This window comes from Anabrus simplex, chromosome 1 (assembly GCF_040414725.1).
Source record: "Anabrus simplex isolate iqAnaSimp1 chromosome 1, ASM4041472v1, whole genome shotgun sequence".
In the NCBI taxonomy this organism is placed as follows: Eukaryota; Metazoa; Arthropoda; class Insecta; order Orthoptera; family Tettigoniidae; genus Anabrus; species Anabrus simplex.
This window is the reverse complement of record NC_090265.1, coordinates 1,606,530,720-1,606,547,316: the sequence shown is the minus strand read 5'-3', so window position 1 is coordinate 1,606,547,316 and position 16,597 is coordinate 1,606,530,720.

Below are 16,597 nucleotides of genomic sequence, written 5' to 3'. Positions count from 1 at the left end.
AGTTGTTCCTAGGCATTCCCTTGCTGTTTCTACTACGGCATCCCTGTATGCCACCCATTCACTTTCTATATCCTGAACCTGCTTACTGTCTACTGTTCGAAACTTCTCACTAATCATATCCATGTACTTCTGTCTAATTTCCTCGTCCTGGAGATTTTCTACCCTTATTCGTTTGCAGACAGATTTCACTTTCTCTACCCTAGGCCTAGAGATACTTAGTTCACTACAGATCAGATAATGGTCTGTATCATCGAAAAATCCCCGAAAAACTCGTACATTCCTAAAAGATTTCCTGAATTCAAAGTCTGTTAAGATATAGTCTATTATGGATCTGGTACCCCTAGCCTCCCATGTGTAGCGGTGAATAGCCTTATGCTTGAAGAATGTATTCGTAACAGCTAAACCCATACTAGCACAGAAGTCCAGCAAACGCTTCCTATTCCCATTAGCTTCCATATCTTCCCCACATTTACCAATCACCCTTTCGTATCCTTCAGTTCTATTCCCAACTCTCGCATTGAAATCGCCCATTAGCACTATTCTATCCTTGCTGTTCACCCTGACCACGATGTCACTCAATGCTTCATAAAACTTGTCAACTTCATCCTCATCTGCACCCTCACATGGTGAATACACGGACACAATTCTTGTTTTAATTCCTCCCACTGACAAAATCTACCCACGTCATTCGCTCATTTACGTGCCTAACAGAAACTATGTTGCGTGCAATGGTATTCCTGATAAAGAGCCCTACCCCAGACTCTGCCCTTCCCTTTCTAACACCAGTCAAGTACACCTTATAATCTCCTATCTCTTCCCCATTATCTCCCCTTACCCGAATATCGCTTATTCCTCGCACATCCAGATGCATCCTCTTTGCTGACTTAACCAGTTCTACCTTCTTTCTTCCATACATACATACATACATACATACATACATACATACATACATACATACATACATACATTATCATTATAGACTGTTATGCCTTTCAGCGTTCAGACTGCAAGCCTCTGAGAATTTACTAAACATCGCCACAATCCTCGATTTGCAACTAGTGTTGTGGCTTCATTTAGTTCTATACCTCTTATCTTTATATCGTTAGAAACAGAGTCTAACCATCGTCGTCTTGGTCTCCCTCTACTTCTCTTACCCTCCATAACAGAGTCCATTATTCTCCTAGGTAACCTATCGTCCTCCATTCGCCTCACATGACCCCACCACCGAAGCCGGTTTATGCGTACAGCTTCATCCATCGAGTTAATTCCTAAATTAGCCTTTATCTCCTCATTCCGAGTTCCCTCCTGCCATTGTTCCCACCTGTTTGTACCAGCAATCATTCTTGCTACTTTCATGTCTGTTACTTCTAACTTATGAATAAGATATCCTGAGTCAACCCAGCTTTCGCTCCCATAAAGCAAAGTTGGTCTGAAAACAGACCGATGTAAAGATAGTTTCGTCTGGGAGCTGACTTCCTTCTTACAGAATACTGCTGATCGCAACTGCGAGCTCACTGCATTAGCTTTACTACACCTTGATTCAATCTCACTTACTATATTACCATCCTGGGAAAACACACAACCTAAATACTTGAAATTATCGACCTGTTCTAGCTTTGTATCACCAATCTGACATTCAATTCTCTTGGATTTCTTACCTACTGACATCAATTTAGTTTTCGAGAGGCTAATTTTCATACCATACTCATTGCACCTATTTTCAAGTTCCAAGATGTTAGACTGCAGGCTTTCGGCACAGTCTGCCATTAAGACCAAGTCGTCAGCATAGTCCAGGCTGCTTACTACATTTCCACCTAACTGAATCCCTCCCTGCCATTTTATACCTTTCAGCAGATGATCCATGCAAACTACAAACAGCAAAGGTGAAAGATTACAGCCTTGTCTAACTCCTGTAAGTACCCTGAACCAAGAACTCATTCTACCATCAATTCTCACTGAAGCCCCATTGTCAACATAAATGCCTTTGATTGATTTGAATAATCTACCTTTAATTCCATAGTCCCCCAGTATAGCGAACATCTTTTCCCTCGGTACCCTGTCATATGCTTTCTCTAGATCTACGAAACATAAACACAACTGCCTATTCCTCTCGTAGCATTTTTCAATTACCTGGCGCATACTGAAAATCTGATCCTGACAGCCTCTCTGTGGTCTGAAACCACACTGGTTTTCATCCAACTTCCTCTCAACGACTGATCGCACCCTCCCTTCCAAGATGCCTGTGAATACTTTGCCTGTTATACTAATCAATGAGATACCTCGATAGTTGTTGCAATCCTTCCTGTTCCCTTGCTTATAGATAGGTGCAATTACTGCTTTTGTCCAATCTGAAGGTACCATACCAAGACTCCACGCTAATTTTACTACTCTATAAAGCCATTTCATCCCTGCCTTCCCACTATACTTCACCATTTCAGGTCTAATTTCATCTATTCCTGCTGCCTTATGACAATGGAGTTTATTTACTATCCTTTCCACTTCCTCAAGCATAATTTCACCAACATCATTTTCCTCCTCCCCATGAGCTTGACTGTTTGCAACACCACCATGATGATTTCCTTTTACATTGAGAAGATGTTCAAAATATTCCCTCCACCTCTCCAGTGATTCCCTGGGATCTGTTATGAGTTCACCTGAATTACTCAAAACACTGTTCATTTCCTTTTTCCCTCCCTTCCTAAGATTCTTTATTACTGTCCAGAAAGGTTTCCCTGCTGCTTGACCTAGCCTTTCCAGGTTATTACCAAAATCTTCCCATGACTTCTTTTAGGATTCAACAACTATTCGTTTCGCTCTGTTTCTTTCATCTACGTAGAAATCCCTGTCTGCCTCGGCCCTTGTTTGGAGCCATTTCTGATAACCCTTCTTTTTACGTTTACAGGCTGCTCTCACTTCATCATTCCACCAAGATGTTCGCCTTTTCCCATCTTTACACACAGTTGTTCCTAGGCATTCCCTTGCTGTTTCTACTACGGCATCCCTGTATGCCACCCATTCACTTTCTATATCCTGAACCTGCTTACTGTCTACTGTTCGAAACTTCTCACTAATCATATCCATGTACTTCTGTCTAATTTCCTCGTCCTGGAGATTTTCTACCCTTATTCGTTTGCAGACAGATTTCACTTTCTCTACCCTAGGCCTAGAGATACTTAGTTCACTACAGATCAGATAATGGTCTGTATCATCGAAAAATCCCCGAAAAACTCGTACATTCCTAAAAGATTTCCTGAATTCAAAGTCTGTTAAGATATAGTCTATTATGGATCTGGTACCCCTAGCCTCCCATGTGTAGCGGTGAATAGCCTTATGCTTGAAGAATGTATTCGTAACAGCTAAACCCATACTAGCACAGAAGTCCAGCAAAACGCTTCCCATTCCCATTAGCTTCCATATCTTGCCCACATTTACCAATCACCCTTTCGTATCCTTGAGTTCTATTCCCAACTCTCGCATTGAAATCGCCCATTAGCACTATTCTATCCTTGCTGTTGACCCTGACCACGATGTCACTCAATGTTTCATAAAACTTGTCAACTTCATCCTCATCTGTACCCTCACATGGTGAATACACGGACACAATTCTTGTCCTAATTCCTCCCACTGACAAATCTACCCACATCATTCGCTCACTTACGTGCCTAACAGAAACTATGTTGCGTGCAATGGTATTCCTGATAAAGAGCCCTACCCCAGACTCTGCCCTTCCCTTTCTAACACCCGTCAAGTACAATTTATAATCTCCTATCTCTTCCTCCTTATCTCCCCTTACCCGAATATCACTTACTCCTAGCACATCCAGATGCATCCTCTTTGCTGACTCAGCAAGTTCTACCTTCTCTCTTCCATAAGCCCCATTAATATTGATAGCTCCCCATCGAATTCCATTTCGTTCGCCAAGTTGATTCCAAGGAGTCCCTCGCCTGTCAAATGGGAGTGGGACTCCATTACTCCCATAGGTCCGAGTTTTGCTTAAAGTGCTCTGAGCTCGGTAAATTCATGAAGCAGGATGCTGCCCTACTTGCACATAGTCCAAGTGAGGATCTCTCCTCTAACGGGTTATGGACCACCGGTGAATTGTGTAGTCCTAGCCGCCTGAGCACAAGTAGGGCCACGACTCAGTATATGTCCGAGATGCCCACTCCCATTCCATAGCAACTGGTATCCCGACTCTCAGGACCACTTACTAGGCCACTCAGCCGTTGCCCATGGTTCACGAACTAGGACGTGACTACAGTAACCTACAAACATGATCCATTCTTTCTTCCATAAGCCCCATTAATATTGATAGCTCCCCATCGAATTCCATTTCGTTCGCCAAGTTGTTTCCAAGGAGTCCCTCGCCTGTCAAATGGGAGTGGGACTCCATTACTTCCATAGGTCCGAGGCTTGCTTAAAGTGTTCTGAACTCGGTAAATTCATGAAGCAGGATGCTGCCCTACTTGCACATAGTCCAAGTGAGGATCTCTCCTCTAACGGGTTCTAGCAAAAAAAAAAAAACGAGGAGACTGTGAACAGACCGGAAGATAATTCCGATCCGCGAAGAACCCAATGCCCTCACTGTGGTGGGTATTTTGAAGGAGCAAGCGTTGTAAACATTCACATCAGTTGCTCTCGTCCACAAATACTGTACATCGAACTACCCGGTTAACCATCTTCAGTCAACGCGTATCTCAGTCAGAAGATGATATTATTCCCATCGAGCATCAGTATCCTGTTCAAGAGGAGACTACTTTTCAGTCAGAATTAAAGGAATGGAAGAACAAATTCATTCAGTTCTCCAGTGAAAACGACTCTGAGTTCGACATACTCGTGTAGGAGTTGTTGGAATTTCTAAGTAACTCTACCCATCTCTTACCTGGTCCAAAACACCCTGCTACGAAATATTACGAAGCCAGGAGGAAACAACGTCTCGAACATCAATGTAAACATATAGTAATACCTCGAATCCACAACGTGCGACCCAGAGAGAACGCCAAGAAAGAAAACGTAAATATGACTATCAGCTCACTCAGTTTCAGTTCTACAGTCAGCGAGGGAAAGCCGTGCGGAGGGTACTGAATCCAAAATCTGAATCCTGCAACGTCGATATTTCCAAAATATTTGCCACTTACTCTTATTTTCCACTGAAAATTCCAATATAAGGCACGATTTCTGCTCCAAAATCAGTGACTTAGACCGTGTAGAGCTAGATGAAACGTACAGCCCCAGAATCACAAAATAAGAAATCTCTGCAGCAACGCGTCCAATTGTAGTAGATACCGCTCCTGATCCTGACCGTGTCTCAGTACGTGTCGTCAGGGACGACACATAGCAATCATTGCGACTCGAATGCTTTCAACAGGCAAAACACCCCAGTGTCTAAAGAGTGCCAGAACCGTGTTGATACATAAGAAAGGCAATGTTGAATGTCTGTCAAACTGGCGACCGGTAACGATCTGTTCGGTAATTAGACGTGTTATTGAAAGGGTATTAGATCAGCATTTGCGCTCTATTCTCAGAGGACTCCTCAAGACAGCAAAGACAGACAAGCAAGATGTTACCGTGATTTTTTTAGACATATCAAAATCCTTCGACAACATCGGACATCAGCACCTAAATCTAACACTAGCTGCCGAGCCACTTCCATCTAAACTGAAGGAAATAATCATCAATCTACGGACTGAAAATAGAACACAGATCGAAACCACTAAGGGTAAAACGAATCCAATTCGCTTGTTGAGAGGACTTATGCAGGGATCACCATTATCACCAGCATTGTATAACCTGGCCACATATTTCATTTTTGATGGGATAACAGAAGAAAACCTACTACAAGCATATGGCAATTCAGTTTCTGCAGAATTGCCCCCTCTTAGTATTACTTGTTTCGCCAATGACACAGTCATTGTTGGCAAAAATAAAGAAGCAGCTCTTGAGTTGACACGCATCGCTATCACGTTGTTCCAGGAAATCGGTCTACAGATAAATGCCAACAAATGTGTGGGCATATGTATTGAAAAGGGGAAACTCGTGGACGGAGTACTCGATATTCACGACAATTTTAAGATCAGTACTATTAAAGAAAGAGAGGAAATTCGATATCTTGGCGCCACTTTTAACGAAACACTCACCTTTGATGCGAACACTTCTTTAAAAACCTTGCACAAGAAGTTAGATGCGCTTACAGCCTCGCCTTTATTAAAGGCTGATCAAAAGTTCATTGTTTCGAACAAAGCAGTCAGCCCTACTCTCGTGTATGCTTTTCAGACCGCTGAAATTAGACAGGTACCGCTCAGCTTCCTGAAAACCGCCGACAAAATGGTAAAGAGCTCCATAAAGGAAATTTTGCAATTACCCACTGATACATCCGATAGTGCTCTGTATTCTGATTTAAGATTCAAAGGTTTCCGAATTTTCAAAGCAAGCTGGGAAGTACATTTGCAACAAATAAGCACATGCAACGCTCTTCGCCGAACCAGCAATAGCTACGTTTTAAAGATGCGCGATCTGACATCCGAAAGGACGCATTGTCTACAGGCCTTTAACATCACAGATATTAACCGATTCTCCAATAAAGGCAGTGACCTTCCAAATCCAAGAAAAATCCGCCAGGAACTAAGAAGTCGTGAAATGTCAACTTGGTGCTCTTTGCTTCAGAAGGCGATCGGTGTAGAGTTGTATAAAGAATACACTCCGACCAATAATTGGATTAGGCATCACCAAGGACTTTCTTATAGCGAATGGCGAGATGCAATCAAGATGACATCAAATGTTTCTGCAGTACGAACTATCCCGGGCAGAACTCAGGACAGAAACCTCTGTCGCAGATGTGTCAGAGAGAAAGAAACACTGGCTCACGTTCTGGGTTCTTGCCCCTACGGCGAAATACTGAGAAACTTACGTCACCACAAGATATCACTGATTGCAGAAGAACTCCGTAGCAAAAACTTCCCTGTATATGAAGAAGTCCACGGTTTTTCTACGACAGGGAGCACAAGACGAATTGACATAATTGCCTTTAAAGATAACGACACGAAAGGCTTCATTATTGATCCGACCATCCGATTCGGGCACCATGGCGGCCAGTCTACTGAAGTTTATCTTGAAAAGCAGAACATTTACGCGCCCACCATTCCGTTCTACAAAAATAAATACCAGCTGAATGAAGTAGAGATTATCGGCCTAATGACTGGTGCTCGTGGCACAATGCCTGTCTTGTTCGTAGAATTCTGGAAGAAGTTCGACCTGCCTATGAACAGCATCGAAAGAATAGTTACCACTATCATACGTGGATCTGTGCACATCCTAAAATCTCACCTGTTCGGACCTCCAGAACCTAAAAACTCCGTATCATCGCTATATTTCTATGTGATAAAAACATTATCTATCTTGATATGCTTTACATTGTCCATTGTGGCAACCCTTAATTGCGGGAAGTCGTTGATTCGTTCAATAAATATATGTGTATTATTATTATTATTATTATTATTATTATTATTATTATTATTATTATTATTATTATTATTATTATTATTATTATTTAATCATGTATTTCCCATCACAGGCCATTAAGACCAACAGAAGAAGAGAGAGAAAACGCACGTGAAAGGTACAAAGCACGTTAGAAAGTTGTCAGTAACACGGAAGGTGAAAGCGTCGCAGCTACCGATATCTAATGTAGATGTTGACCCATCTTTGTCGGTCTCTCTCATCATCCACCGTAGCCGTCGGCTCCAACTACTTCAACCCCGGGGGCGTTGCTCATCCGGATGAGTAAGAAGTGCTTTATTTGGGAGAGATCCATCTACCCTACTATACCTTTCTCCTTCCCATCATTCTACCAACATGTGGCTTTCCAAACTTTCCGTATAGGTGCTCTTTCGGTCTTCGTTCCCATCTTCCTTCCATGGTGTAAAATGGTCTAATAAATCTTCCTCAGTGCCTTTCCCTCAAAGGCATAATTCTCTCCTGAGTTTTGGTGGAGTCGCCCATGTTTCACAACCATGCATGAATACCGACCGTACTAACTTTGTATGTACTTATAGGTAGATGTTATTTCTCTGTGGCCGAGCTCGATGGCTGCAGTCGCTTAAGTGCGGCCAGTATCCAGTATTCGGGAGATAGTAGGTTCGAACCCCACTGTCGGCAGCCCTGAAGATGGTTTTCCGTGGTTTACCATTTTCACACCAGGCAAATGCTGGGGCTGTACCTTAATTAAGGCCACGGTCGCTTCCTTCCAACTCCTAGCCCTTCCCTGTCCCATCGTCGCCATAAGACCTAACTGTGTCGGTGCGACGTAAAGCAACTAGCAAATATATATATATATTACTCTGTGATATTAGATGTGATTTTAACGGGTTACTCTTGCAAAACAGGGCTTCTTTAGCGTTCGTCATTCGCTGTCGAAACGGACCTTCTCCTCTGTTTCACTTCTGCTCGATAGCAATGAGCCCAGGTACTTAAAATATTGGACCCGTTCAAAATTATGTTCGTCAGTACTATTGGAACGAAGAACGAGCTGACGATGTGATACAACCAAATAATTATTTTTGTCGTCGTTCATAATTAAGCCAACCTTCTTGGTAATGTGTAGGAATCTAGAAGTATTTGTACATACTTGCTCTAGCGTGTTACGTATAATCACAACGTCGTCTCTTCCCACCATCCTTATTTCTATGATGCGATGGGTATCATGGTCTACCTACTCTAGGGTTAAGTTAAGTAGTATTAACTACAATGGATCACCTTGTTTCAATCCATTCCGAAAAGTGAGGGGTGTTGACGGTTGGTTTTCGAACCACAGTGGACAACTTGAGCACGAATATCAGGCGGCAATTAGTCGCATATATTTTGGATGTATACCCAGCTCCTCCATTGTCCACCTCAGCTTGGATCGGTCAATACTGCCATAGGCCTGTAGGAAGTCAATGAAGATGAGGTGAAGCTCACTTTCAAACTCATAAAATTTCTCTGTCAGCTGTCTCAGGGTGAAAATGTAGTCGGTAGTTGAGCATCCTGATATGAAACCACATAGATATGATCCTACGATTCTTTCCGCCAATGGATTCATGTGGTTAAGCGTCAAGATGGTGAAGATACTGCAAAATTTCTGGGTAGTTTGATACTTGCATACACGGGGCATATAATTGATATCTTTACGGATCACTTCCGATGACTAAATCCTGGATACCAGCGGTATCAGCGCTGATAATGATACCGGTGGAAACCACCACAAATCCGCCTCCACACCAGAAGAGCTCGGCAGTGAGACTAGTACTTCCTGGAGCCTTGTTGTTATTGAGGGCCTCTAGTGCAACTGATGCCTCAGGTACTACTTAACCTGAATCCTCCACTGAGAGGACATCATAGTAGGCGGAATGTCCTCATTCACCATTCGTTCGAAATGTTTATCAAACAGTCTTGCTTACTCCATTGATGACTCTACTTCACTTGTTATTATTATTAAGAAGCGGTCCGAGTTTATTTCCGCTCCACGAGAAATTCCTACGTGATCAACACTTGAATGATCGACCTGGTACAACGTGATTTCAGCTGGACGCATCCTGTGATTGTGAATGGCAGTTGACTATTTTATATGGCTTTGTGTTCAGAACCATCAAGTAAATACGATTATTTATAATCCCATTTGCTGACATCGGAGAGCACCTTTTGTGCACAGCTAATCATACTCCAGTAGTGCCCGGCTCCATGGCTAAATGGTTAGCGTGCTGGCCTTTGGTCACAGGGGTCCTAGATTCCATTCCCGGCAGGGTCTGGAATTTTAACCATAAATGGTTAATTCCGCTGACACTGGGGCTGGGTGTATGTGTCGTCCTCATTATAATTTCATCCTCAAGACGATGCGCAGGTCGGCTACGTGCGTCAAATGAAAGGACCTGCACCTGGTGAGCCAAACTTGTCCTCGGACACTCCCGGCACTAAAAGCCATACGCCATTTCATTTTTACTCCAGAAGTTCAGGTTTTACGTAGATCGTTGCTGCTGAAGAGAACGTACTTGTCTCCAGTCTTCATTAATCCCTGCAGAATTTTTCTCTCCTGAATTGCTGCCACTAAGCATTGATACCTTCCAAGTACTTCCTCTAGGTGTGCTTATCCCACCCGTCATGATTGACCTAAACATTCCGAGATCCAATTCGGAATCCAAGAAATCCAATCACATAACTCTTTCCATCAATGATTTGATACGTTCGATTATTTCTTTTGTCTTTTCCTCAAACGTTTTTGAACGGGTGGGTAGTTAGCTCACATTCTCCAACCCTCCTCAGTCATCCGAGTTTAGGACCGGAGCAAAGGTCAGTCGCCAGTATTTTTAGTTACAAGGATTATATGATGCAGTCAGTTGATCATTGCCTTTATGTTTCCAGAGTAAGCGAGTTGTGTTTGAAAATGTTCAAATGTGACAATTACTTGCCACTGATTTCCGCCAACTTGAAGAACTCATGCATGACATCTCTGGCATATCTTGAAATGTATAGCAATTGAAGGGAAAGATAGAAATGTTAATATTTTCAGCACCGTTATAAAAAATTTGATGTAACTACCCTTAAATACAGATCTACTGAATTACGACTGTAACCCAGAATAGAGCTGGCGAGTGCGCAATCAACTGTATCAGCAAGACACGTATGACGTAATATCGCATGTCGTGTAGAAATAAAAAACTGCTAACTGCTAGAATTTCATAGAATATAGCTGAAATAAGGATCTTTAGATAACACCTTTCTTCCCAGTTCACGACATCACCTCCAAGACCTTACGTTCTCGTTAGATAAATCAACTTTTATTGCAGATCCACGAGTGTGGAGTTGACAAGTATTGCAACTACTGTACTTTATGGCTTGGTAAATAAATCCTTTGATAGTGGTCTAACCACTCAAAAACATCGGCACTTTTTATTAACAAAACCGTTTGTGAAATAAATTGAATTAAAAGCGCGTTTGGAAAGTCAAATATATAACAACGTAGTGGTAGCTTACAATAACAGAAGTATAAATCTACAACTCTTGGCTAAAAATTCTCGTAAATATTAATAACTCCATTGTACTGCATGGCGTGCTATTTTAGAGATATAAGCATTCTTAGAGGGACTTGCTTTCCACAGAGGATTGGATACTGTTCTTCCACCTAGGCAGCTGAAGTTGAAATCCAGGTGGATTTCACGATGTAATTTTCATTGAGAAACAACGTCGCATCAGTAAGGCCATCCAAACTTAAACCTGCGATTAAAATCCGTAATGATACAGGGTAACACTAATGACCCCACATAAGATCATTTACAGCGACTGTGATATTACATATTTACTAGCCCAGATTTACTTAAAAATTCCTCGTGTTTAGTCTCGATATTCCGCTATGTTTAACATTTTCAGACCACAAGTACACAAATGTTCCTAAAGAAAGCGGCTTGCATTTAAGAGTATTTAAATGTCACAATTCCACGCCATTGGTTTCTGACAAGTTAAATAACTCATGCAAGGTAACTCTGGCATAATTTGAAAAATACAACAATTGAAGGGAAAGTAATTTTATGATGTTCATTATCACAACGCATGTTAATTTAATGTAACTATCCCTGCTGATGTTAAGAACGCATTATCAAGGACAGCTTCTCACAACAACTCACTAATCTGGGAATCCTTGATATGTTTGACCCTGCTGTGAGAGAAAATGCCGCTCTAGATCTCGGTGAACCTGTTCAGAAATTTGCACGTTCCTTTTCAATACTACCATGTGAGCAATAACACTTCAAATGTGTATAGGCCTATATACTGCAACACACCCCATCTGAACAATAATTACTGAAAATACATATTTGCTGGGGTGAATGGCTCAGGCGATTGAAGCGCTGGCCTTCTGACCCCAATTTGGCCGGTTTGAACATGGCTCAGTCCGGTTGTGTATGAAGGTGTTGAAATACGTCAGCCTAACGTTGGTAGATTTAGCGGCAGGTAAAGGAACTCTAGCGGGACGAAATTCCAGCACTTCGGCGTCTTCGAAAACGGTAAAAGTAGTTAGTGGGACACTAAGCCAATACAATTATTAGTAACATGATATTTATTAAATTAGGTTTAAATGATTTAAACGTAATAAAAATATTAGATGGCAGGTAGTTAATTCGTTACCTTCGTTTATTATTTTAGCACACTATCAAAGTTGTAGTTGCCGTACTTGATCTAGAGCAGTGTATTTCCGTTATTATTGCAAATGAAAGGTAGCTTATATATTGTGCATTTGTAAAATGTACAATGCATCTCTGTATTTTATTTTATTTTATTTTATTTTATTTTATTTTATTTTATTTTATTTTATTTTATTTTATTTTATTTTATTTTATTTTATTTTATTTTTATTTGCAAATACTTCTCTCGGCTGAAGGTTGCCACATTGCTAAAAAAAAAAAAAAATAAGAGTCAATGAAATTTATAATTTCATTTACAATGGTATTTCTTAATACTTATTTATTATAATGTTGTTACAGTACTGTGATTTCAAATGAATGTAACGATATTAAAATATTCATGAAATAAAATGCTCAATCGTCGGACTATGTACTCACACTTAGTACTTAACTGATTACTTACAGATACAAATTGTTGACGGGCGACAGCTACAAATAGATGTAACGATAATAGAATGAGAGTCTTGAATATCTCTAATAATAATAATAATAATAATAATAATAATAATAATAATAATAATAATAATAATAATAATAATAATAATAATAATAATAATGTTATTTTCCCGTGTGGGGATTTACCGGTTACCTCCATCGGGCGCGTCCCATTGGAATTGGGGAAGCTCGCTGGATCTGCCGCCAGCAGAGTCAGAGGGTAGTAGGGAAATAAAAAACCACCGTGAAAAAAAATCTGGTCTCTTGCCAGGGTTACGGCGAAGACTGGTAAATGACCAGAAGCCAGAAAACATCTTGAGGCAACCTCTAGGGCTAACAACCCTAGTTGTAAAAGGATGGGTACCCGTCCAAAGCAAAGTCAAGTCAAAAAGCATGATGGCACAACATTTCAAGAAACATACCCAAGGGGTAAATATTCCGATAAATCCCTCGTCGTGAACGCCACGGCGCACGAGTCTCGTTCGGATTCTGGGGGAGACTCGACATCATGCAATAGACGAGTCAGAGCGTCTCGGTGTACCCCGAAGAGTCAAAAACTCAGGCCAAAATCTAAAACCTTTCTGGCAACTTACAACATAAATTCACTTACACAAACTGGCAAGCGGAAAACCCCCACCAAAGCTCTTCACGAAAATCAGATATCCATAATGGCCCTACAGGAAACAACGTACCCAGATGAAGAGATTTTTTAATCCAAAGGCTACCGATTTTTCAAGAGCAAAGCGCAAAGAGGAATCCTCAATGGACCTGTGATGCTTGGAACCGGGTTTGCTGTTAGAACCAAGATCCTTAAATCGGTTGCAAATTTCGAACCTGTGAATGACAGATTGTCTATACTCACAATGAAATGCGCGAACAAAACCTACGCCCTAGTTAACGCACATGCTCCTACAAACGATAAGAACAAGTCTGATCCAGGCAAAGTTGATATTTGCTGGGACCTACTGGATGAAAAATTAAACAAACACCCCAAACACCATGTCAAGCTTCTTTTGGGTGACTTCAATGCCCAACTAGATCGTGAACAGAAGTACAAGAAAGTTATAGGAAATTACCCTGCTCACAAAAGAACCAATCCCAACGGCAAAAGTCTGGTGTCCATTTGCGAAAATCACAACCTGCAGGTCATGTCGACCCACTGTCCCCATCTACCCAGAAAGCAAATGACTTGGCGTTCTCCCGTACAAGCTCTCGGAGAGTTCCAAATTGATCATGTTGCAATCTCCAGAAGAAACAGCCCTGAGATTATGAATGTCAAGGTAAAGAAAGGCATCAATGTGGCCTCAGATCATTATATGTCTCTTATCAAATTCAAACCAATTCCCGCAAACACAAGGAAGACCACCAAATAGATCACACGCTTCGACAATGATAAACTTCAGCAAAGGGTCGAGGAGTTCCAGGAGAAGGCTAGACCAAATGACTGTGACTTTAACAACGCCAAAAGTCTCCTTGTTGAGGCCGCCAAAGACGTTGCAGAAATCAAGAGAAGCAAAAAGCATGCCTGGTGGAATAGTACCTGCGAATCAGTCCTCCAAGAAAGACTCAATGCGTGGAAACAGTACTACTCTACGAAATCAGAAAATGATTGGGAAACCTACAAAACCCAACGAGCCCAAGCAGCTAGGGTGTTCAGAACTGAGAAACGTAAATACGAAAAATCTCTCATTGAAAAGATAGAACAAAACTTTAGGAAGAATGAAAGCAGAGAGTACTACAGAGCCTTCACACGTAAACTCACTGACTATAAACCACCATCTCTACACTTTGAGCGAAAGGACGGCATACTGGCGACGTCAAATGAAGAAAATTGCAGCATTCTGGCAGATTACTTCAAGAATTTACTTGATTGCTCTAAACCGCAAAGCGCCATTGAGACCAAGGAACCCTTACTGAGGTACCCAGATTCCAGACCACCCGACAGAGATGAAATCAAGCGCCACATTGCCCTTTTCATAAATAACAAAGCGCCAGGGGCAGACTCAGTAGTAGCAGAACTATGGAAATATGCCCCAGAAGAATCACTTGATATCTTGCAAAAGCAAATAGAAGAAATTTGGAACAAGGAGACCCTACCCGAAGATTGGAAAATAGCTTTGATCCATCCATTACACAAAAAATGCAGCATGAAGAATATTAACAACTACAGAGGAATATCTTTGCTACCCGTGACTTACAAAATTCTATCACTTGCCATCCTGGAGCGTTTGGAAGCACAAGTCGAACATCAAATAGGTGAATACCAAGGAGGGTTCAGAAAAGGTCGTTCAACAGCTGAACAGATCCAAAATCTCAAAACGATCATCAGATATTGTACACTAAGGTCCAAGCAGTATGTGTCTGTCTTTGTGGACTTTAGAAAAGCGTACGACTCCATTGACCGGGAAGTCCTGCTAAACATCTTAAATGAATTTGGAGTTGATTTGAAACTGCTGGCATTAATTAGAGCCACCCTGACCGATACAAAATCCAAGGTGAAGTTCCACGGATGTCTCTCGCATTCCTTTGACATCAAAACAGGAGTCCGACAAGGTGATGGGCTATCCCCGATACTCTTCAACTGTGTTCTTGAAAAGATCATCAGAACTTGCGGGTGAGATAACAGGAAGCCAACTACAGTCCATTGAGAATAGGAACCAAATCCAAGGGGATCGCAACAGATTGCTTAGCATTTGCCGATGATATTGCTGTTCTCTCAAACGACATAGAAACCGCTAGAGCTCAAGTTGAAATTTTAAAGGAAATTGCCGAACAAACTGGTTTGCAGATATCGTTTGAGAAAACAGAAGTAATGACTAACATCAAAGAGGCTCCACCAAAACTCCATACAAAATACGGGGACATCACCCGAGTAGACAAATTCAAATACCTGGGTGAGATCATTATGAAAAATGGATTGCACAAAGAAGCACTTCAGGAGCGAGTACGCAAACTGGAAATAGCCTACCAAACATCCCGCACAATCTACAACAAAAAATGCCTTTCCCATAACACCAAGATACGTCACTATGAAACAGTTCTGAAGCCAGTAGTTCTATATGCAGCCGAAACCCTGTCTCTAAATTCCAACAAAGGACTTCTTGAAGAACTGAAGAAAAGAGAACGCAAAATTGTGAGAGGAACCTTGGGATCAAAGTACAGAAATGGAATCCGTCAAAAGAGATCCAACAAGGAAGTCTACAGCAAAATAGAGAAAATTACCCACACAATCATAAAAAGACGGGCACGATTTTACGGTCATCTGAAAAAAATGGACAGAAGAAAGTTAACTAAAGAAATCTTTCATTTTTTTATTCGAACCCCAAAACCACAATTCCCTGGTTTAGAAATACCAAAGAAGACAATGCTGCAAATGCTACATATCTCAGCTGAAGACGCCCTTGACAGAGATCTCTTCCGCAAGAAAGTATTGACGAACGGGCTAAACCGAGACGAGCAACCGAGGAGAAGACACGGTGCCCCTTGGACAGAGGAGCGTAAGCAGGCCCACTCACAAAGACTGAGGGAAATTTGGGCTCTAAAGAAGGCCAAGTTCAGTGTCAAATGCAACAAGACTTAACGTGGTCCTTGATGGCCCCAGCGAAATATATATAATAATAATAATAATAATAATAATAATAATAATGCTCTCTGCTTTACGTCCCACTAACTACTTTTATGATCTTCGAAGACGCCGAGGTGCCGGAATGTAGTTCCACAGGAGTTCTTTTACGTGCCAGTAAGTCTACCTACACGGGGCTGTCTTATTTGAGCACCTTCAAATACCACCGGACTGAGCCAGGATCGAACCTGCCAAGTTGGGTTTAGAAGGCCAGCGCCTTAACCGTCTGAGCCACTCAGCCCGGCTTAAATATCTCTAGGGTGTGAGGTAATAAGCTTACTTTGACAGCATAACATATAGGTTCTGGGAAAATGAGATTGGCGTTCGGTTTCCCCAT